We start from the raw sequence: 24,635 nt of genomic DNA on the forward strand, positions 1-24,635 counted from the left end.
TCAAACTTTTAAGACAATTGGCCTCGCTGTCTGTCTGTGGTTACCCAAGAATATTTTTTATTTTTTAAACATAGTTCAAATAGTTGTTTAAATACATGTTAATAAAAATAAATAAAGACAAAACGCAATGTAATAGAAAAAGACTTGAAGTTAGAGAGGTATTTATGAGAAATTTCATACTTATATAGGAATTTGGTATTGGAAAATACAAGAAAAGGCTTATTTGGCTTGTTCTTGCTCTATATAAAAAAGAAAACGGATTTGATAAATCGAACGATTTTGTTATATATAAAAATTTGGTGGTGAATAAATTAATCTATTAATGTTCCGATATAAAATAGGATGACAATGTTTAAAAAAAAGAAATAACAAATGTTTTTTCTAAGATTCAACTATGTTATTATATCTAATTTTTTTTTCGTGGTAATCCCAAAACTAGGGATTACCTGCCTCCCATAAAAAGGTTTTATACTGCCTCCCTCAATAAGCGTAATGAAACGTAATTTGAATGGCTCTTAAGTGGCTTTCGGGTCAGATGAGTGTGTGTTTGCAGGTGGAATATATGTATGTATGTATACAAATATCTGGCAAAAGCGAAATGCTTGTATGTACATATGTGAGTCGGAGGCCAATTGTGTGAAAACTGAGCTGCCCACTGGCCAAAATGAACTGCTCCACCGCACCAAAAAGGACAGAGAAGTGGGTGTGGCCGGCAAGAAGTAAAGGCAAAGTCGTGTCCGATTTATGGCCCGGATAATGCAGGCGACTTACGAGCGTTAAAATTATGCAGCCACTGCATTAAAAAGCGCTGAAAGTGTTGCACGACAAATGGCCCGGGAGCTGGCCAAAAACCCTGAGGCATTAAACGTCGAACAGATGGCATCAATTTGTACCGAAAAATCGAGCAAACCGTAAAAGAAGTTGCGGAAAATCCTGGCGAAAAGCGAAAGAAAAGAAAGCCACAGGGTGGAAATCAGCGTCGAGAGAAGGCTTAAAACGGAAAAATCAGCTTTAACTCTTTCGGGGTAAAAGTACTTCGTTGGCAGGAAAAGAGATATTCATTTTAAATAAGTAGAATATTTTTTAATAGATCGATTTTTGGGACACACTTTTCCTGAGCAATGATACACAACAATAATAAGACCGTCTATTGAAAAAAAAAGACTCGCCTAAAACTTCTCATAAAATATTACCTTAAGTTCCGAACCCTAATAAATCCAAATTGATTGGGAACATGTTATAAGTAATTTGGTTAAAAGAACCTAATTTCGGGCTTCTGAGGCCAGTAAGCTTATATCGAACAATTACTTAGTGGGCATCCAGCATCCATTCCACTCGAATCCTTTGGCCATGAATAAGCCGAGCACTCAAACACTCACTTGACATTCGCCATCGAATAGAAACGGGTAAACAACAAATGTGCAGAAATGCGATGCTGCCTATCCCCATCTCGCTTTCTCTTTTGGCAGGACAGACGGACGGGCGGACGGACAAAGATACGGATATGGACAAGAATACGGACATGGTCCGGATCCGGATCGACCCATTCCGGCCATGTTGTAATGTAATGTAATGCGCGTGCTGCCAGCTGAAATAAAGAAAATGAAGCGTCACTCGCCACGGTCGCAGGGGGTCAAAGTTGAGTTCGTTTAAGGGATGGGGCGGGGCAAGGAGGCGTGGCAGGGTCAGACAGGATGTTGGCAACAAAAGCCAAAAGTGGCATCGCGTAAAAATAAAACAACAAGGGGCGGCACTTCAGCGGAACATTCGAAGCCCAAGAATCGAAGGCATCGATGGTTTGGTAATATTGGCGAGGTCAGTGAGTTTTTCCCCTTCCCCCTTACCCTTTACCCTTACCCTTGCACTCGGAAAAATTCTCCGTCACTTTTCCGCACACATGTGTGTGTACGAATACAAGTGCAGTTTCTGTGAATGCGAGTGCACTTGTGTTGTGTGCGTATGTGTGCCAAACACGCTCAATATTTTATGGTGTCGCTTACAGAAAATGGGAGCCAAGCAAACAGATACGAGAATCGAAAAGAGCATAAGTAGTACACGGTTGGAAATTATAGTCCGCAGTTTCGAAAAAAGAATTGCCATTTTCTCAGCCTTGACACACTTTTTAGTTTTCAAGACCTTATTCCTTTCAAATTTAGTAAAAGAATTTAACGATGAATACAAAATAGAATATAACTGAATAATAATAATTATTGAATATAATAAATAGTTATTTTAAGTGTTTTTTAAAGAATTGTTCACCGTGTAGTTGGCAGTTGAGCGACGTGGATAGAACGCCTCAAATTACCCAGACTACGAAATTAATATGGAAATCAACTGAATATGGAAAACGAAACCAAGTAAAGTGCAACGAGAGACTAGGAGAGACTCTACTAGAAATAATAACACAACATCACCTTAAATGCAAAATATTTATAATAAAACTAAAAAAACTTAAGCGAAAACAATTTTTAAAATAATGAGATTGTGAAAGACAAGATAATATGAATTTATAAACCAATACTAAATATTAAAAGGACATTATTTTTGCTAAATTGCCAAATTTTGTTGGTCCTGAGTAAATACATAAGGTATGGACTTATTAATATATTTTGGTTTATCTTTAAAGCTCGTGTCACGAACACATATCCAGAAAAAGAGAATATTCAGCTGAGCGTTTTGGAACATCATGGGGGTTATATTTTACTTTTTTTTTTTTGGTTGGGTTGCAAAAGGAAGACCTCGCCTTCGGTCAATTGAAACGGTTCAGAGGGCGTTTGGCCTGCGGTCTTTAGCCCACACTCTCTTTCTCCGCTTTCACCGCTTTCTTTGTTACCTCTTTTCGCTTGCACTCCTTTTATACACGATTTTTCCCCTCGGTTTTTTTTTTTTTCTTCACCGACGCGGCCATATAAATTTCACTCTGGCAAATGGTTTTTATTGGCAGCCAGCAACTGAAGGCTCAAAAAGGTTAAATTTGGAAAATTGGTACGTGATTGGATTCAAAGCGCAAAATAAGTGCGTCAGTGGGTTTTCCACCGCCCCTCGGCCTCTTTTCACTTATGGGAATGAAAACATACTTTTTCTTTTTTTTTTTTTTTTTGGCACGCTACTCGCCACGATTTGTAATAGGAATGTGTTTTTTATATATTTTTGTGGTCGAGTTGTGTGTGAAACTGGAACTTCTGCCAGGCCACGATGATGATGATGGCAGGCATCCAATATATGTATACATATGGCGGCCATATCTGTTTGCTGGCATATACAGACAACCCATAAGTTTAAGTATTTGTGGTCTTGTGTTTGATTGCCGACCATAAAACGGTCATTTGTTTGTTGGCCAGTTTGTGACTGTGAAACGAAACCAAAACCAAAATCCAAGCGAACTGAACTGGTCTGAACTGAACTGCCAGCTAATAACTGGCCATTGGGTTTTTGTTCACTCACACACTGTTCCAACATGGCGTATGAGTAATATTTGAATAGCTCCACCCCAAAAGTTGGAAATGCGGTGTGTCAGCAACAGATGGGATACTGAAACCGAAACTGTAGTTATATTAACATTATTTACAGTCATGGGCCAAGCAGCTTACTGAACTAAGACCGTATTCAAAATACAAAGGTTTCAATTGCAATAAGAAATTAAATTGAATAAACTCAAATTAAATGATGCGTAAACATATATATGTAAACTTATAAGCCCTGTTTTATCTCCCGAGCTTCCTTAAGTCTATACTTTGAACGTTGGCCTAACAGAAGTTATTTACCCAAAAACGAACAAGGTTACAAAATATGCAAGCGAACTAAAATTGGTAAAATATTTGCTAAAAATCCTGGCCAGTCCATCAATCGGGGGATAAGCTCAAAATCCTCTCGAAAAATGACCATGGCCATTATGGCGGAATTTATATACGCACTGAACTGAACCGATAATCGGACTTACGTCGGCTTTGACCGTAGCCATTTGTCCAATTGATAAACACCGTAAAAATAAAAGCAGAAACTCATTGCCCATCGATGATTCATTTCACTTACCAATCAATATAATACGACGAACAATTTTATTGTTTTTAATTAAAAAGTCATCGCAATATTGTTGCTGGTGGCATTTCCATAAACTTATTTATGCCAGAAATGTTCGCATATATATGTAGGGCTTATGGCACATGACAATTTACAGATTTATCTGTCACAATTTCCCTGCCTTTATTTTGTAACTGTTGTTGTCATAATTAATTGGCATTTATTATGCGCTGCAAAAACACAAAGCAAAAAAACCAAAAAAAAAACAAAAACCAGTCAGGAAATTTGTGATGCCTGAATTATGGTAACGGAGATCTGGCCATGTTTTCCATTACCATCGAGGTTGATAGCTTTTAATCACTTAATTGCAGCTAATTAGAACCGCAAATTCAATGAGCGCTGCTGACAATATCTGTTTCGGTTTCTCTTTCGGTTTTCAAATCAATTCAATGAAGGACTTGCGCAGCTATATTTAGATGGTTGCATCATGAATCATATTCTCAAGTGCCACGAGCCACTTTGCCCCGGGCACATCATTAAATCACCGCCGGAGTTCAGAAATGCATTTCATTTGAAAATCATGACCCAGCCAACAAGAACAACCACTACCTGGCACTCTCGACATTACAAATTACAAGTTGCTGGCTGTCAGAGAGAAAATCGTGGAGAGAAAAGGTTTCAGGGGTCAGGGGTCAGAAAAAAAGATATGGCAAACTTTGACGAGTCAATTTAGGGCAGACAACTCCACGGAACGTTGCCTGGCATATTAAGAAAGTTGTACAAGATTTATAAAAATAAATGTACAGAAAAAAATATTACATTAAATAAATGGATTATAAAGCTTAAAACACAAAAATGGAAAACATCTGATAAGAAATATTAATAGGCTTAGCACTGTTACTACTACATTTTAATTGTAGAATATATTTAATAAAGTATTCCAGTCTATAAGAAATATCTTGAAAACAACAACGTTTTGTTTTATGTTATGTTTATAATCTGAATTCAACTTGTATTTTATTTAACTCAAAGTTTATGTCACCTTAAGCAGAGAGGGTATAAAAGTAACTGCTTAAGTAATCGGGTTTTGAGTGGGAAACCTGGGAATAAGGGGCGTCGTTCTCTGTTAAGGGGGCCTCTTCAATCCACAATGTCAGCCATTTATCATTCGCCAGAGCTCAGCTTACTGGCCAACAGACTGACTGACTGATTGACTGACTGAATAACTGGCAGTTGAATGAGGGCAAGAGCCAAACCAAATTTGGCGTTATGAACTCTATACAAAATAAGTGAGTTGAGCTATGGGGTGGTGTCTTTTATCGTGCATTTTCACCCATAGAAAATATATATCTTACTTACCCAAAGTGAGTCGACTAAAATCGTTACTTTAGATGCAAGTTTAAGTTCTGTAAAGATAAAGGGATACAACAATTTTAAAAAAATATTGTTATTTTGAAGTTAAAGCATTTTTCCCAGTTTTTTTATGTTGTTCTCCTATTTCCTTAAAAACATATTTCTTTGAATATCACTTTCTTTGTCTTTGCCTTAGTAGCGTTAATTCTTTTTAAGCTCTTGGTGATATTTTTCTCTTTTTGTTTTAATTTCACATTATTCTCGGGTTTTGTCGCTGGCGAATTACATTTTGTTTGCTTGCCATTCGCTGATTAATTTAAGCGTCATAGCAATGCATAAATTACAGTTAAGTAACGCCTGGCCAGCTGGTCGAAAGCAGCTGACACTGTTCTAAAACACTGAGAAAAATGGGGTGGGGGGAGGTCTGGGGAAATTGAGAAGGGCAGAAAATTGCAACCGAATCCGATCGAATCAATATTCGTGTTCATTTTCCGACCGTTGGTTCTGCTCTCCTAACACACTGCAAGATATTACAATTTACTAAACTAAAATACTAAAATCACTTGAAATACAAATTATAAAAATTATTTTATGGAAAAAAATCGAATCGTTTGATTGTCACTAGAAAATAATTATTGATTTTAATATTTCACTGTTGGTTAGGAGTTGAAATATATTTAAATACATAAAGTTTTTTAGGAATTCAGTTATCATTTCAAAAAATCTCTGAAATCGATCTTTTCTAGTTTCACCTTATTTCTCCGAGTGCAACATCAATTATAATTTACTGAACGATGCGTGCGAGTCTGTTTTTTCCGCTTCATATGGTTCAGGGGTCAATTTATTGGATGCATTCAGCCATTGGGCTCATTACGGACCCTCTAAAATGCATTTCCATCACTCTTCATCTGACTGTTTGACATTGTTAGGAGTGGAAGCTGAACGCCAGAGCATGTACGTGCCACCACAGACCTGAAATTTCCGTTTTCTGGTCTCCTAAATTTTAATTGAATGTGCTGGGAAATCGGTTGAAATTAATGCCATGTTTTAGCCTGCGCTTCCTGTCTTTTGTGAAGCAATCGGCCAAAGGTTTTTACCTAAAATTCGGCAGTTTGGCATAAGGAGAGAATTTCATCTTTGTTGCGGCATGTTGCCACTTTGAACTCGCTTTAGATGCCTTTTGTGGCTCTTAGTCTGCTAATTAACTGCAAATTGCTTTTGCCTTTCGGTCGAAATCCCGTGGCCAAAAGAAGAACAAAAAAAAAAAAAAACACTGAAGTGTTCAATTTCGTTTGAACTGGCCTTTTTGTGGTCCCACCTTTAATCGGTTGCCATGACAATTTCAAATTAAAATCAAATTTTGTGGCACAACATATTTTTATATCCGCTTCTGTGGTCGAGTAGAAAAAATAGAAATTTTCCACTGATTGCCGATTGCCGATTGCCGAAAGCCGATTGCCTGTTGCTGATCAATTAAATCTAATGACATGTGATGGCTGTTGTTTTTCTGCCAGTTTCACTTAGTTTTAATTGCTGCTCGTTTGGCCAGAAATCATTGGATATAGTTGGTATTGTTTTGCTTTGTTTAGTTTACATTGCTGCAGGTGCAATATCTATTGCATTGCTTTGTTTTTCCAGTAAATATCTGTTTTTTGCTCATGTTCCAGTAGTTTTCTTTTCTGTTTTTGCTTGTGAGACAAGTTCTATTGCCATTTCTCAAGTAAATTATTTTCCTTTTTTGAGCTGAATTTTGCTTATGAATATTGTTAACACAATTGATGTTGTAATTTCAAGGAATTATTATCTCAATTTGTGTTTTGCCTCAAATTTCGCTGTTCTTGCTAATGATTTGTAAATGTTTCTAAGTCTTTTCAGGGCCTTTAATGCCGCAAAATTAATAACCTCCAGCTTTGTGGCTGCTTGCCGTTACAACTTCACTTAGTACTGGACCCATTAAAGTCTTAAAAGATTAAATAAATAAATAACTGAGGCGGTCTGCAATTCCATTACCTCGAAACGAAGGGAATGCTAAAAAGAATGGAATGCGAGTGCGAATGGTATTTGAAAGGCAGTCCATGTACGCACATTGTACTCGTACATAACTCAAATACAAATTCAAAAGTCGGGCAAAAGTCGAAAACTGAGAAATTTGCATACAAAAGTATCTGATGCCGGGGAAAATTCTTTGACTTCAGCATCCTTTTGGGCCACTGAATGCATGCCAAGCTGAAGGCAAAAGAATAGTAAACGATAGCGTTTTATTTTCTTTTTCTTTTTTTTTTTGTGTTTCTAAGTGGGGTAGTCCAATACCTCATCCCTTCGAAAGTCCTACTTTTCTCTACTCTTTTTACACCCCTTATATCAGCCCGTCGTTGGCCCATAACAATTGCAGCTGGCAAAAGATGAAGGCAAGTCTGGAATACTATTAAATACACAAGGGAAGCCACTTTTAACCCAAATCTGCGGGCATGAAAGCCATCCCACCGGCTGGGGTAAGGGTTAAGGGGTTAAAGGTTATGGGTAAGGGGTCGGGGGTCGGGGAACGGAATACGGGGGTTAAGGGAGCAGTGCCCAGAGGAGCCAGTGGAATCGGTGGCATCAGTGGAACCAGCGGACCAGGCCACACATGAGCACAAATAATGCAGCGATTGTTGGTGGCCACGTGGAGCCTTGCCAAAGGGGCAAACGTGGGTTAACTTTGGGCTGTGTTTGCTGTCGGGTGTTAAGGCGAGGGGAGTGCCATGCCGTGCCGTGCGCAGGGTTAAAATCAGCAGTTACTGGCTGAAGCGACACTTTTCCGACTCTCGCAGCCAGGCAGGCGTCATCTAAGCACCACATTGATATGAATGTTACTTACTGTAGTTCAGAAACTCGGGGAAAATTACCAAAAACATCTTAGACATCAATTACTTAAACAAATTTAATGGCGTTGTTGTTTTAATAATTTAAATATCTTTGCCATATCTACATAATATAAATGATATAAATGATACTTCTTAACAATATAATAATATAATATAATAAGCTCTCTTTGCTAAAACTGAATGTTTAAAATATTTAATTTATTAAAAAACATTTAAGTATTTGATCATTTGGACACAGGTAATATATTTAATAACTAATTGTTAATTAGCCCAGTTAGTTTTCGCAAATTACAAAATTTCAAATTTTCAACCCACTGTGCAGTTGGCAACTATATTTTGAGGCACTTGGCATTCGCTTCAATTGCAGATGCAGATTGCATATTGCAGATTGCTCGTGTTGCAGCGCCGTGATTAAGCCGCAATTTTTATACAATATTTGCATGTGAGTGTGGGTGGGTGGGTGTGTGGGCGGGGTGGGCGTTGTGGAAATGGGGCGTGCCTGTTTTGGCCACATAATGACATTCGCTTCCTCGCCAGTCGTATAATGTAGATATTACAATATGCGGATTATTAGGCATTATGCATATGTCCCTTTTCGACGCCTCTGTCTTTTCACTCGTTTCACGCTCCGTCTGCCTTTTATTGTGTGCTAACAATTTCTATTCATAAGAGTGTGTGTATTTGGTATCTTTGTCAGTATTTGTGCGTGTGTGTGTGTGTGTGTGTGTGCATGTGGCATGCAAATTTATTGTGTACTTTTGCCGCCAAGTTGCGGCATGTCAAATCCCGCCACCCCGAGAACCTCCATTCCAAAAGCTGAACTGAGCTTTTGATTTTGGATTTGCATTTGTGAGAAGGATGGTAATAGTGATTGGGGGAAACGAAGGGGAAAGGGAAAGGGGAGGGGGAGGTATTGGGATTTGGGTGCCAAGGTCTGCGAATGTGTCATTAGCATCGCATTCAGAAAGCGCATAATCGCTATAAAGAGCAAAGAATCGTGGTTAAATGCAAATCTTTGAAAATGCTTGCAACTTTTTCAGAAATTGTTCTTTTTTTAATAAAAACACAGAGAGGTAAGCCAAGCCATCTGCAATACTATCATAGATTCAAAAAAAAGTCGGAATTTTTGGCTGCTTTTTATTACTTTTAAAATGTCCTACCAATTTATCAATTTGTTGATTTAACTGACATAAGTTAAAACATTTTATAAATATTTTTAAAGTTTTTAGTATACCACCTAAGTTGTTTTAATTTTTTTAATATATAATCTTTTTATGTGTCTTTAAGTTTTTGGGCTAAACATTTAAATGTCCACAAAAATGCCTTTAATGTTTGTAAAGATCACAGAAAGCTCATTTAAACTTTTTTAAATAGTTTACTTAAATTTACCAAATTAATTAAGTACACATGATTTGCAGAAAATATTTAGGCTTAAGTTAAATAAGGATGGTCTCTTGCACTCTGTTACATTTGTTTTGCCTATTTCTCATTTGTCTAAGTGTCTTTAAGCTAATGATTGGCTGCTGCCACGCCCTCTGCTGCCTTTGTTTTTTTTTTTTGGCTATTTCTATTTAATTTGTTTTGGAGGCCACGCTGCGTATACGCAATGCGAGCACTCACTTTGTTTCAATATGCATGAAGCCTTACTTCCCTTCACACACACATGCAGCAAACACACACTCACACACTGACAGCGACAAACACATAGAATCGCAGACAAACACATGCAGACACAGACACAGACACCGACAAACACACATACAATATATGTACATACATCGGGGCTCAAAGTCACTTAACCAAATAAATTTTTTTGCAAAGAGAGGGGGGAAAAAAAAGGAAAAGAGGGCGGTAAAAACGCGGTAGACAGGGGGCGTGGCTGTCGCTGTCGTTGCTGTTCTTGTTGTTGTTGTTGCTCAAGTATTTATTTTGCTTGAGTGCGCTACAGTTTTTAAGTTTGTTTGCACTGAAAACTCAAGGCACAACTTGCAAATATTCATTACAAACAAACAAACAAACAAACAAACACAGAGACGCCGGGTAAAAGGGGGTCGGGGTTATATGGCGGTTTAGGGGAGGGGAACTATCGGGGAACTTAAGCCAGAAGGAAGTAGTCTCGCCTTGCTTTCTCTTGACAGCGCAAACTTAATGTGATTAAAATTGTATGGCTGTCGGTGGCTGTTTGTGTTGGTATGGGAAAAAGCACAGAAACGGAGCTCCTTTCTACCGCTTTCTCCACCTTTTCCCAAGCAATTTTTTTTTAAAGCATCTATGGGTAGCGGTTCGACGTGTTGATACCCAAGACCCCTGCATTCACTTCACTACATTTTAGGTGACCTCGCCGGCACATTTGCCCGTAAGTAGGCAACCAATTTAGCAAAAGGATATTTTGGATAGTAAGAATTTCGAAAGCATCCCTATTAATTACTTTATTATTATTAAATTATACACCCAAAAAAAAAACAACTGAAATTTTAATTTTAATATGTGTGTCATGAAAATAAACTACAAACAGTATTAAAGTGTAAGTATCAATTTAATACTCAATAATTGATCGCCTTACATGGTAGTTTTATTTCTTTACGGAAGAGTCTATATCTGTAGTCTAAGGACTCTTTTTTAAGCCACATAAGTTTTATTTCGATACTTTCGTGGAATTAATTAAATACTTATCTTATTGGAAAATTTTCTTACCCAATATCTTAAAATTCTTGTAATAATAACCCAATATCTTAAAATTCTTGTAACAATAAATTCTATGACAATTTTCGTTGGGTATAACAAGTAGTTTTTTTTTTTTTACTTCAGGAATAATATGTCATTGTTTTTTTTTGACTATTTTTAAGACCAACCAGTAGATATATATTCCATCATATTTTTAGCCACAAACTGTACAAATGCGGGGTAGAAACAAAGGCAAATCGTTAAAAGCAAGCACGTGCAATAAAAACAAAGTGTGACCCCATCGTCGCGACGCGTCGCCGTCAAAATAGTGACTCCCCGAGAAACACTCGCAAAAACACCCACACCTGCTGCAAAAACACCCACAATGGGCAACATCTTAAAGCGTTGAATTTATTTGGCCGCGCCTGATTTTATATGGCGTTTATTTTGCGATCTCACTCCCCCCTTAATGGATGCTTAAATAAAATTTTAAAGCATTTCAAATTTAGTGTTGAGTTTTAGTGTTTGTCATTAGTGCTTTGGCAGGCGTTAAATATTTAATGGTTGAGACAGCGTTGGAAATTTTTGCAACAAAGTGTTTGTGTTGTGTGGATAATTAATATGGCACAAAGTTTTCGGCTGGGCCAAGGTGGTTTGGTTATGCAGAGTGGTGCAGAGTGACTCGGGTGGTGCCTCTGGGTGGCTCTTTTCTGTTTGCCTTGGAATGTTTGCTAACGCTACCGAATGTTTGCATTCGCCAAAAGCATTCGCCAACTTTTCGCCAACGTTGGCGGACGAAAGTTACTCGAAAGCCAGTTATTGGTTGATAGGGTTTTGATGGGAGATGCCATAAAATCGTAATGGATAATGGCTAAAACGAGGGGTAGGAAATTAGCCATTGCGGAAGGTTATAATAATGATTCATTTTTAGGGGGCTTACCGGCGGATATTTGGTTGCACTTCTGTTACTGGGGGTTTTAATTTAGCCTCTAACCGCCAATTTTTGCATTTGCTAAACATAATCAACTTAAGTTATTTGATTTTTAAATAATAAATAAATATATAACATATAACTAAAGCAACTTAAGTTCAACTTAATCATTTAAAAACTTTTATTCAATTTGAAAATATTTTACCGATAAAGCCATCAAGGACAACAAATTCCAATCGAGAGCAGCAGTTGCCATTGATTTGCATTTATCCCAAGGAAAATAAAGAATCTTCAATACCCATTTTGTAAATCTCTTTTAAATTAAAATAAATTCGCTGTGGGCTTTGTGCTAATTCACACGTGGGAGTCAGGCAATTTGTTTGGCTATTGGAAATGTGAGCTAATTATATTGAGAAGTACACAAAAAAAGCAATACTCAACTTTCTGATACCGCTTAGTAAATAATAAAGATTAACAAAGTAAGGAAAGGTGCTGGGAAATAAATACACATCAAAAAGAATACATTTAATAAATTTAAAGAAAAGAATTTAAAATATATAATATAATATATAATAATAAGTATATTTTGAAAAATGATTTAAAACTTCTAAAATGTCAGTACCCACACGAATCTACTTAGGATTTATATCTCTTTATATAAAGTAAAGTCAGGGGCATGAGCTTACCTAAGCCCGTGTTAAGTGAAGTTAACAGCGGCTTATCCATATTTCTGGGGGACGAAAAAGTGCTGATCCAACGATTGGCAAATACCGAATACCCTGTTTAAGCACTTTGTCAAACAACAGCTGCTGTCACTTGCTCTTTTCGTGGCCAAAACTTAATTTTCCAAGCAACTTCATCGCCTAAGATGGGACATTTTTCAATGTTTACCCAACGCCCCACCGTCCCCGTTCCCCCTTGCTTGAGCACCACTGATTACCATTTGAAATACGTGTTTTTGTTGCCTTCGTGAAGGCTGGGCCACTAATTAGAATAAATCTAAATTGCCCGTTCTGCGGCAGTCGACGTAATGACTTTTATGCGCATGCTTAAGCTCGCAATTATCCACAGCAGCCAAAGATTAAATCGCGACAACAACCAAAAGGCAGAAAAGGCAGAAAAGGCAAAAAAAGGGGCGGGCCCCCAAAAGAAATCCCCTTTTATTGATACGCTTTCTTTATTTTTAGCTTGAGAGGGGGACTGGAAAGGGCTTAGGAACCGCAAAAATTACAAAGCACTCAATATGCCTGAAAAAAAGGGTTTGCGGGCTGCAGAAAGGCAGACAAGCAGATGCGGTGGCTTAAGTAAGGCATAAGAAAATAATTAAAAACACAACAGAAAGCGATTTCCCGGGCAGATAGTCGAATGATAAATGCCCTGTGATTAAAGAAGCTTAAAAACAATCGAGGTTCTTTGAAATAGGTCAAATTCAATGGAGGATGAATTAATTTGGCCAACATTAAGGGCGCAAATTAATCAATTTCCACCCAAACAGAAAAAACGAAGCTATTTTTGTTAAAACTATTGACAATAAAGCAAGTTAAATATCAATATTTTGAGAAAATATGTAAATTATGCTTAGGTTTCTCTATAAGATTGTGAAAGGTAAAGCAAACGTAAATTAAATTAATAAATCAATAAACTTACGGCTGGCCTTTTTGAATATCAGCTAAACTGAATAAAATTGAAAAGTCTGAAAGGCTTAAGGATGCTTAAGATTGTCTTGTGCCATCGCCAAGAAAAAACTGCTTCCCAAATTCGACCTCAATCTGTAAAAATAACGTATACGCCACCACGTACGTAAGGGCAGCGCCAAAGAACGTGTTCGGCCGTCAAGTCCTTTGTGCGAGCATCCTTGGCAGGGACTACAAAATCGCTGGAAAAGGGTATTCCGGGCGCTATTCCGCCTTTGTCGATGGCAAACGAGAATATGTTTGTCAGTCGCTGGAAAAAGGGCTTGGTAAATAAAATGCGAAATATGAAAAGGCAAATGGCAACGGCAAACGCCAAAACGCCAAAACGGCAAACGATATGGCATGCGCCAAAAGTGTAATGTCAAACGAAACGAAACGAGACGAAAACCCAAGTGAAAAAGGCCCAAAGACGTTGCTGTTGCCGGCTTCCTGATTTTCAAAGTCACTCGGAAAATCATAAATTTTCAGACACACAAAAAAAAAAACAAAAAAACTAAAAAGAAAGAACAACAACAAAGGGCATGAGTGGACCAGTCGAAAGGCAACCGCAAAAACGGAAGCCTCCCAGTCAAATCATTTTTCCACTGCATTAGACGAGGCCCATCGGCCAGGAAAGTTGACCTTACAATTGCCATGCTTATTCTTCCGACAGGACACAACTGTTTGGGGATATAGGCACAGGATTAGCCACATATTTTGGTCCTGCATATGTGGCAATCATACACTGGAGCCATTAATGTGATATTATTAGATATTTATTTGAATATACATTTTAAACAACTATATATTATTTAGTTCTACATTTTTTTAAAAATATGTGATAAATATATGTGATAAAAATGTTAAAATAAACATTTTGATTATGTTTTTAAATGGTCACATTTAAATTCATATGCCACGCTTAAATATTTGAAATTAAATTTGCTAATAAAGTTTTTTTATTTGTGGTTTTATAAAGCTAGTTTTTGTCCATATTTTGTAAGTTTATAATTTTAATTTATTTTTAATATGTAAAGAAAATTTTTCAATTAAATTATCTTAATGGCCATATTAAATATTGTTTGCCACTCTTAAATTTTAGAAATTAAATTTTTACAATGATGTTTTCTTTATTTGTGTTTTTATACGTTTATTTTGCCCCCCTTTTTTTAAATATTTTTTTCTAATATTATTATTTTTTTTTATAATTAATAACAAAATAGTTTTCTACCTTTGGTATGTTTTTTTAATGTAATGAATACACAATATAAGGTCTGCAAGCATATTTATTTCTTAATTTGTCCACTGTGTAGTTGGCGATATTATTGGTCTGACACTTCCCCAGGAACCGAAACCGAAACCGAAAACGAAACCATGTCTGACCCACATGAACAGATGACAAAGGACACGATACTGAAGCCCAAGGCGATGATGAGGTTACTGTAGATGCCTATCGCCCTTTGTCTCGCATTTGTATTTGTGTGTCGAAAATCTCGACAGGCGGCCATTTCAGAAAAACTAAGCCAAGCCACTTGTCTTTTTGCACAAAAAAAAAAAAAAAAAAAAAAAAACGGCAAGGGCCAACGAAATCATGTTGGGAAAATGCCTTTGCCTCATCAAGAGTTGCCACTTCAGCTGGTTAAAGTTGCACCATCTTATCTATTGTCCCGAAATAGAAATGGGAGGAAACTACTTGTCCTGATTTTCCGCAGTTCATAATAACTTTCCTTTAAGGGGAAAAAATGTTGAGGACCTGCTACTTATCGTTTAGCCTAAATAAATTTAACATACTTCAATTTCTGCCAAAATACATTAAATTTTTGTATTTTAGCTTAAAGACATATTTAGACTGATCATTTCTGTATATCCAGCATCTCTATAATGTCAATAGTTTTAAATTTGGTTCTCTAAACTTTAATGAAAGTTTAATCATAATATTAAATAAAATGCATATTAAATATTATATTTAATGTGAAAAAATATCAGTTTTAAAATACTTCTTATTTGATTTAAATGCATATTATTTAATTTAAATATGGTTTACATTTTCGGATTTCAATATCAATTAATGCCTTAAGAATTCTTTATTATTTGAACCATTTTCAGGGGTTTCGAGGTCCCGTGAAGCCATTCAACTAAAACAAAAGTTCCGATGCGGTCATTATTGGGTTTCCATCGAGTTGTTCGATTGATTGGATGGCCAAATGGTTCCATGGGTGATTTCGGTGTTCAGTGTTCGGTGTTTGGTGTTTGGGTTCGATGATTCGATGGACCACAAACATTGAAAGCCACATGGCAGCACGAGCAAATAAGTGATGCATTTAACATGCGAAACTGACGAACGGGGACACCCAGCGGGTGGCTTTAGTGGGCTGTTAAGTGGGTGGTGCTTCGGCGGGCTCCAGTAACTCAGTGGTTGGATCGCCTGGCCAGCGACATTCTGTCTATGCAGGACATGTTCTCCATGTGCGGGTCGAAATGCACGAAAATTATTTGCTATAACGTAATTAACATGATTTATAGACGAGCACACAACAAACAGCCAAAGGCGAACCGTCAGCTCATGGGTCACACAGATTCTGAGTTCTGGCCGAGTGCCTCAGTGTGTGTGAGTGTGTCTGAGGGTGTGTGTGTGTGTCTGAGGGTGTGTGTGTGTGTGGGCGCATCTGTGTCCGCCGTGTTTGTGCAATCGTCTGTCATGGCAACGACAACTCCAATTGACAGCTGAGCTGCACCGTTTGATGGCCAACGGCTCCTCCTTGCTCTCGTCCTTTTCCAAGGATCGCAAAATGTTATTGCTCTTGCGGGTGTGTGTGTTCGTGTGTGTGTGCATAGGTCTGTAATTGATTAATTTATATAGTGCGAAGTGTGTTTGGCCAGAGGCCGACTCCAACAAACGACTGCCGACGGATGGTCATGTGGGCAACTTGTTAAGCCAACTTTTGATTGAACGTTTTAATCTGAGGCGAATATTTGCCAAGGATATATGATTGAAATTGAGTTGGTGATTGCTCAAAAGCCACTTAAAGCTAAGCAAATATTATTCAGGGAAAAACAGCAATGCGTGAAGTATAAACAATACTGGTAAATACAATTCAAATGGTCCAGCTGTTCTTAACTGATTAAAAACTATAAATGTTGTGTTTGGATATTTACAAGCTCTAAAGAGATGGAACGAGGAGAATGAAGGATATATTGTTAAATAAAAAAATAAAGTTATAATGTAAGCAAGTTAATTTATTATGAAACCATTGAAGAAGTAGTAGAAAATATAGAAATCGTAAAATTAATTATAAATACCCTACGCAAGAGGTTTATTAAAGGCTGAATTCAATACAAATTACATTAGTTTGAGTCAAAGACAACGTAAATGAAGCTTTAGTTCGAGTGTCCTTATCCCATTTCAGTCGGTTAGATCTGAATAATATTTAATTCAATTTATGTGCCCCCCCAAAAGCCACGCAAGCTGGCGACCTAATAAACAATGCGAGCAGCGCAGACACCTGGGCAATATTGTCGAAAACGGGTATGAAGTGAATTTTAATTTCGATTGATTTAAGTTCATTTATGTGTAATCAAACTGAATATTGGATGCGAAGCTGCCGAGGTGCGTTGGTGCTGGTGGTCGATTCCATCGAACTTTTGCAGTAATTTTCGCGATTGACGTAATTGTGCGATATTGCCGACTGTCGTCGAACTTGATGTTTTCATTTGGCGCCACTATTACGTATTTGCACAACGTATGCCATTGCAAATACACAGGTATATTCGAGTATTCGAGTGTAACTCGTCCGACACGAAAGTACATATATACATATTTGAAGGGTGGCGCCATATGTGTTTGCAATTCATTAAATAACCAGAGAGTTCAATAAACATGCCATTAAGTATGGCAAAGCGTATTTTCGTATGGACAATGAGAGCTGAGCTCAGCTCACCTGCGACAGGTACAGAGGTACAGTAAATATCCGATTCGCAAACAATTGGGCATTCAAATTGCATGCTAATTGATAGACTGAAATTGGAGTTTTATTGACAGAAGCTGAATGAAGCGAATCAGCTTCGTTTATTGCCGATGTCTGCTTTTTGTTCACTTAATTTGATTGCTGGTGTTTTGATAAGTAATATTGGCAAGATCACAATAAATAATATAAAATTATAGATTAAGCTTGAGTAAAGAATGAAAAAGAAAGTAAAGTTAATAAATTTAATATATACCTTTTAAAAAGAGTTTTTTTTTTTAGATATATTTCACACAGTGTGCTCATAGTTTTCAATAAAAACCTCTTTTAATCCTTTACGAGCACGAGTATGGCCCAGAAATACTGGTACTGTCGTGTATTGTCGTTTTCAGGCCAATGCTTCTGTTTAATGGCATTCATGGTGGCATCTTTCCCCGGAACGAGGGAATTCGCCACGCAAATCTTCCTGCCCGAGAGCCATTTAACACTCGTTCATCTATCATTCACAGCCCGTCCCCCCGACGCCCGGTCGCCCCGCCCACCGTTAAACCCCTACTGCCCCCGCCCATCGTCATGTCAACATGTCTGCATATATCTCACTTGGCCCCCTCCATTTTGTCCCACCCGATTTTCCCTTTTTTGTACTGCCAAAACTAGTCCCTGCCTAGTTAATTGTTTAACTTTGGCTACCAAAAACTGAAACTTGCCTCTGACTCCTGCTTTTTCTTCGTCGTTTTTATAGTTTTTCTCTTTCTCTTACTGTTTTTTGTTTTTTTTTTGGCTGGTTTTTATATTTTATTTTGCAAACCACTGCAATTAATTTCGAAACAAAATTTGTAGTTGTTGCTGCTGCCGGCGGCTATTTGTTTCCTTGCTTTTTGTTTTATTCCAGAGCTTTGTTTTTATTTTTTTTTGGCTTCTGTTTTTACCCCAGCTTTCCTTTTTTTTGTGTTTTTTTTTTCTGTTTTTTACATTTTACGTTTCTGCTTGGCTTGGCCCAATTTGAAAGCAATTTTTTTCAATATGACACCCCCGAGCGTCATGTGATGCGAAAACTAAAAACTAATGCCGAAGCATTCTATATGCGAGCCCTGTGCACATACTTTTACCACGGACTGTGCGCGCAGCTTGCACACAGGAAGAAAATTTCCAAAAACTGCTTTGCCCCGGAAGTAATTTAATTATTTGACATAGATTTTTAAGAAGATCTGAATAGTTTGAAATAGAAATTTTTAGTGCTTTTAAAAATCTTTTGCAAAAGTTTTCTCTTCTATTTTTTTCTTTGTGCAGCTTATTTTAATGTTCAGTTTAAGATCTTTCATATAGAAATTCCTTCATATTATAAAAACATTAATTAAAAAACGTTTTTAACGCAAAAACCAAATAGTTAATATAACATTTAGCATTAAAAAAATTAAACATATTTTTTATAGTATCTGTTCTTTATTCCACAATTTGTATGAATTTTAAATTGAGCTGAGAACATAACAAAAATAAAAAATTTACCATATTTTTGTGCTTCAAAGATTTAAGCATATCACTCTAATATTCTTCATATCATTTCTAAGTAAAGAAATAAATTCAGAAATCAGATTCAGATTTTTGAAATCTAAGAAATAAATATAATATGTAATTTATGTGACAAATTTCCTGCCGTGTAGAGTTGTTTTTCCTGGCGCTGGTGTTGTTCTTGTCGCTGCACAAATTGCTTAAGCCACATTGTGGCACTAGGTGGGTGGTGCAGGGGGTGGTAATCGTGGGGGTGCTGGGAGAGCGAGAGGAAAAGCGAGAAAGTTCCTTGGCGCTGGGCGCCCTGCGGTATGCTAAGATTTATAGCTGCAACTGCTGCAGTCTGCCAGAGTTGATGTTGCTGCTACTTCAGTTGTTGTCGTTAGCAAAACAATTTTTGGAAAAGTTTGGGTCATGTGGGTGAAAATCTCTCGTTTACCAGGAGTGTGTGTGTGTGTTTGAGTACATAAAATTAAAATTATCCACGTGCTTGCGAGTAAGTTTTTGTCATATGCAAGCAATTCGTAGCCAAGCACAGAGTTTTCCACTCACTTTAACTTGTCTCTTTTGTATCGCACATTTTTTTCAGCTTTGTTGTGTCACATTAATTAAATATAATTCAATTAGGTTTGTGTGTGCATGAAATGTGTGACAACAATCTGCTGCTGCCTTTTTTTTTCGGTTTGCTGTAAATGTTAATTTAATTGCAACTTTGTCACACCGACATTTCTACGCCACATCAACAGGCTTTTTAATCAATTATTTAACCTACTCTCGCACTAATGGAAATTGTTTGGTCACTTTTTTTGCTGTGCAAAAGTGATTTTTAAAGTTTTCTCAAATGGCGCTTGCGGCCTGTCTGCAAAATTGTTATCGAAGTGAATGCTCAGGCAGCAAAAGGATACCGAGTACAAAATTTGGTAAAAATACTTTTGAAACAAACATGGTCCATTTAAAATAGAGCCAGCAGCAATATGTGACATTTAAGCAATAATCTTTTTTAAGTGGCATACAAATATCTTTAGAAATGGTATTTAACGTACAAAGAAAAAACAAATAAATATAGGTAAATTATATAAATATATAAATATTAAACAGACCTGCTATTGTCATGTAAAAATATTAATGTAACGCATTTTTTAAAAATGCAATAATCTACCTATCTATGATAGGTAAACAAAGAAATTTATTGAGCTTAACTAATTGAAAATAAAGAAGCTCCTCATAAACTTTGCCAACCCTACAAATTGCAAATTTATACATCCGCAAGCCAATTAGCGGAAAACTGATCAGGATCAATACGTTTATAATGGGAAACAACAGCGCCAGGGGCCGCAATTTAAAACTATTTAAACCTGATCAATGTACCGCCCATCAATCTCAGTTCGACACTTTGTTCGAAACTTCAAGTTAGTGCTATCGATATGCAAAGCGAGCCAGGTAAATCGCCGGAAATCGGGGAAAATCGAGGCAAAAGCGAGGGAAAGCCATCGGAAAAGCGGAAAAAACAGAGGTGGGGAATGCTGCTCATTTTGAAGTGTAACCAGAGTATTAAGATACTCGCTTTTCAGCCGGCGCCGAAGTAAGACTCTTCCTGCAAAGCTAAAATGCATTAATCTTGCCCTGAAAGGGTCGACCGGGGGCGTGGCAGGAGAGGAGGAGGAGGCGGAGGAGGAAGAGGAAGAGACAAAGGACTGGCAGGCGATATCAATGTGAGGGGCTTAATGTCGATGTCGCTATCACGGATATTGCAATTTGATGGACTCCAAGCCGAGCGGCACTTGCAAAAATAGTTTCCAAAATTTCACAAACTTTTAATTGCATGCAATTATTTTACATTAGTTCTGGTTTCCTCTTTTGTGTTTATTAATTGGGCCACATGAAGTAAATACTATTGCGAAAGATATGACAATTCATTTTCTGACAGTGTTTGGCCAAGATATAATTAAAGCTAATAACAGATAATGGTTCTTTGTAAAACTCACAAAAATTGTTTCAAACCTTAAATTCTCTGCTGTGTTGTAAACTTTTAAGCAAAATTTATTTTTAAATTTAAAAATGCATTAAAAGTTGTGTAACAAGTTTTTCAAAGCAAATGCATTTAACCAAAATACAATCAAAGCTAATAGGAGATTTTGCTTTCCCATAATTTAGCTTACAAATGTTTTTTAGAATTTGGGTTTTAAAATTTGTATATACATTTTTAGTAAATTTTTACTATATTCACTTGAGTTATTTTGTTTATTAACTTGTTTTCATAGTGTTATCTGTTTTAACGAGTTTTTCCCTTGAGCTGCTAAAGATACCTAACTTTCTTCATAAGTGGGTAACTTGTGCGCTCAGTGTAGTAAAAGGGAGTGTGTTACTGTGGCAGAAACCGCAGTTTCTTGCTCGAGAGCAACAGGATGGATATGGATTGCAGAGGGGGATTTCTCATGCTGTGTAAACAAAACCCCATCCACTCCAGAGTCACTTCAAGCCTCGCAACGTTAAAGTTAACTCTTATTTTTTTCCCCCGTTGTATTTTACATCTTCTGCGGCTCTTCAGCAGCGGCTTTCATTCGAGTGAGGAGGGGAAAGTCGACGGGTCTGAGTGGTTTTGTGGGGTTTTTGCAGCTGCACCACCCATTAACCCTCTACAGAGCCACCCACCATTGTGCAAATAGTTGGAGCGCAACGCGGATGCCTCAAGATAAATGCGCAACAAATGCAGTTTGTTGAAGTCAATTATTGTTGAAGTAGCTTAATTCGTAACTCACGGCCGGGAAAATGGAACTCTGTAACGGATCCGTAATTCAATTACGGCTGGGCGGGTAAACTTTCGTAATCCGGTGGAATCATTCATCGAAAGCGAAGTTCAACTTTATCCTTATTAGATAAAGTAACGATCGGGCAAAGATTAATTCTCAAGGGCAGTTGATAAAAATGTTTATCGGAACAATTCATATAATAGTTTCATATAATAGTTTCTTCCCTCGGTTTTTTAGACTTAAAATCTATATATTCATACTTATATCGAAATATATTTCTAAATATAAATTAAATATTGATATGAAAATAGGTAAAACAGCTCCCACATTATTCCGTCTATTCTTAAATCTTTTATATTTATGTATTTATTCATAATATTGGACACTCTTTTTTTTTGGTTCTTCAAATATATAGAAGTTTAAATATCCTCTGGAAGTTCGCTTGGATATGTTTTAAACTTTTGGAAAGCTACTCGAAAGTGTTTATAACTCCCATTCAACTCCGTCTATTCTTTGTTAATCGTGGTTTACCTTCAAAGCGCTCTAAAGTCGGGTTTAAAATATTTGATTTTCTCGGCCTTTGTTTGGCCATTCTTTCGCAAAAATCTCTTTCTTTCTTTCCCGGCACTTTGTGAACTCTCTTCAGAAACTTCAAACGCAGAGAAAGAGTAGTTTGGAAAAATGCACTTTAAGTAAAAGTACTTTGTCAGTCAGCCAGCAACCCCACTTTTCTAGTCTGTGGTTCGTGATCTCGGTTCTTTGGTTAGTTTTTGTTAGCTAAAAGCAACGCAACTTGAGATTGGCAAGAAAAACCGGCAAACTACTTAAGACTTGGCTCCATTCCGGCAAGTACCGACACATGTGGCGATAAGTTGTTTCAGCTTTAAGTTGAAAGCTTATTAGCGCAAAGCGAGGGGAGCGTGGTGCCGAAAACTATTGATAAAGCCAACAAATTAATTCAAATGTTTCTTGGCTGGCATAAATTACGATGAAAACATACACACACACACACATCTCGAAACACGAAATGAGTGCGGCAATAAATCTATTTATTTATATAGGCCATTTTACCTGGTCTCGCGCCTTCCGAAAATGCCCCAAACTTTTTGCCTCCCCATCATCCAGATTGCCTGTCTGACTTCGATGATATATTACACTTCATATGGCGTGCATTTCATTTGCTCGTAATAACGCCGCAAAGAAAAAAGATATATAAATACAAGTTGTGATATAAATTTAGCCGCATATCAGTGATGGTAAACACTTTTTGGTTCTTAATAAAATTTTAAGTCTTACTATTACAAAGCTATTATATTTTTATATCAAAAGAAATTGTGTTTGAGATCAAAATGTTAATATATTTTTCTATTTCTAATCAATAAATTAATTTAATTAATGTTACCACAATTAAAATCTACTTTCAAATTAGATATAAGTATACGTATAAGAGAGATTTATTTACATAAAAAATTTATGTTTACAACTGATATAGTTTTTTAAATTTAACAACTTCCTATTCGAAATTTAGTTACTAGCGTTACTAATTCCCGGTTCCATCTCTAATTGGGACTCAGGTGGTCCAAATATGCACATTCTTGTATTTATAGAAAATGTATGCACATACGTAGTTCAGTTAGGCTCGGTTATATTTCAATTCAGTTTCACTTCTATAATTCATCAAGTCGGCAGCTTTCGGCTGTTGTTTGTTTAGTCTTTTTTTTTTCTCTCGATTTTTCTCAGCTTTTTTTTTGTTTTATTTGTTTTGTTGGGTTTGGTTTGAATTATTGATAGGGCTAAAAGTATTTCCGACTGTGTGTGTGGGGGGTATGAATGTCTTGCATAATTCATTATGTATGAGTGTGTTTGTGCAGACCCACACCGACACACACAAACCCTTACTCTAACCCTCACCCTCACCCTCACACACACACCATTGCGGATGTCTGTTTAGGCAGGAAAGCAAAAAATGCGAAAACATAATAAATTCGTGCTCAATTTTCGTTAGTGGATTATGCCATATAACACACTTTAGCTGCACAGTTTTTAGCATAATAAAGCAGTCGACTGGAAAAAGGGTGAGTTGGTTTGCCGTGGATGGTAAGGGAATGTTTTGTGGCGCTTTATGCATCATCGTAGATAAAAACTGACGCTGAAATGTTTCGCTGTTTCGCTGGTCTTGTGTGTGTAGATAAAGATATATATTCGCCTGCTTGCATATGTATAAAGCTGAATATATGTATTCGATTCCAATGGGATTCGCAGTGGCGCAGATGGGCTAATATGATATATATCCGCAATGGAATCCGTGGGGCTTTCGCCAGTTGCGTTGATAGATGTCGGTCGGGAAAACCAGTGAAATGCTGCAGGATATGGCCAAGTTAAAGGGGATTTCTTACCAAGAAGTTGCAAATCAATTTTATAACATTTTATTAAACAATTTGAAGGTTAATTGCTTTGAAAAAAGGCATTTATTTTGTTTTTAATTATAATAAACAATAAGCACCTATTAAATGTTGCTTAAATTATTTTTCTACGTGCTGCCTTGATATGTTAATTTAATTTTTGATCTTGGCTTCAATTGTGCCAGCCAATCTATAAACATTTGTCCAACAACTGTCAGAAACGAGATAATTGCGACCACAAATGGGGTCTGTAAACCGTTCTTTGTGGTTTTGGCTTCTGGGAGTTTTTGGATGGGTGGGGTAAAAAGGACAGCCTGCTGGGCCATAAATCCTAATTGGCTCAAGTGCCTTGGAAGGCCTGCAATTGGGATTTTTTGCCCGCTCTTCGCATTTTGCTGCACAAAGAAAGTTGTTTACGCAAAAATGTTGCACGTTCCTGTTGCTCACGATGTCAAGTGGGCGGCGAAAAAATGGGAGGGTAAACACTTGGACAAAAATATCAGCGAA

The 24,635-nt window shown here is 37.0% G+C and overlaps 2 long non-coding RNA genes across 2 annotated transcripts in view; one reads left to right on the plus strand and one right to left on the minus strand.

Moving 5' to 3' along the window:
- Positions 1-24,635, minus strand: part of LOC128260641 (uncharacterized) — a 55,181-nt gene that overhangs the window by 16,797 nt on the left and 13,749 nt on the right. Inside the window, exon 2 of the long non-coding RNA XR_008268153.1 lies at positions 5,380-5,426. This is a non-coding gene — a long non-coding RNA (uncharacterized LOC128260641). The remainder of the gene's footprint in view (positions 1-5,379; positions 5,427-24,635) is intronic.
- LOC128260642 (uncharacterized) overlaps positions 1-24,635 on the plus strand; it is a 57,736-nt gene that overhangs the window by 3,714 nt on the left and 29,387 nt on the right. The gene's annotated exons all lie outside the window — the stretch shown is intronic.

This window comes from Drosophila gunungcola (assembly GCF_025200985.1).
Source record: "Drosophila gunungcola strain Sukarami chromosome X unlocalized genomic scaffold, Dgunungcola_SK_2 000034F, whole genome shotgun sequence".
NCBI lineage: Eukaryota > Metazoa > Arthropoda > Insecta > Diptera > Drosophilidae > Drosophila > Drosophila gunungcola.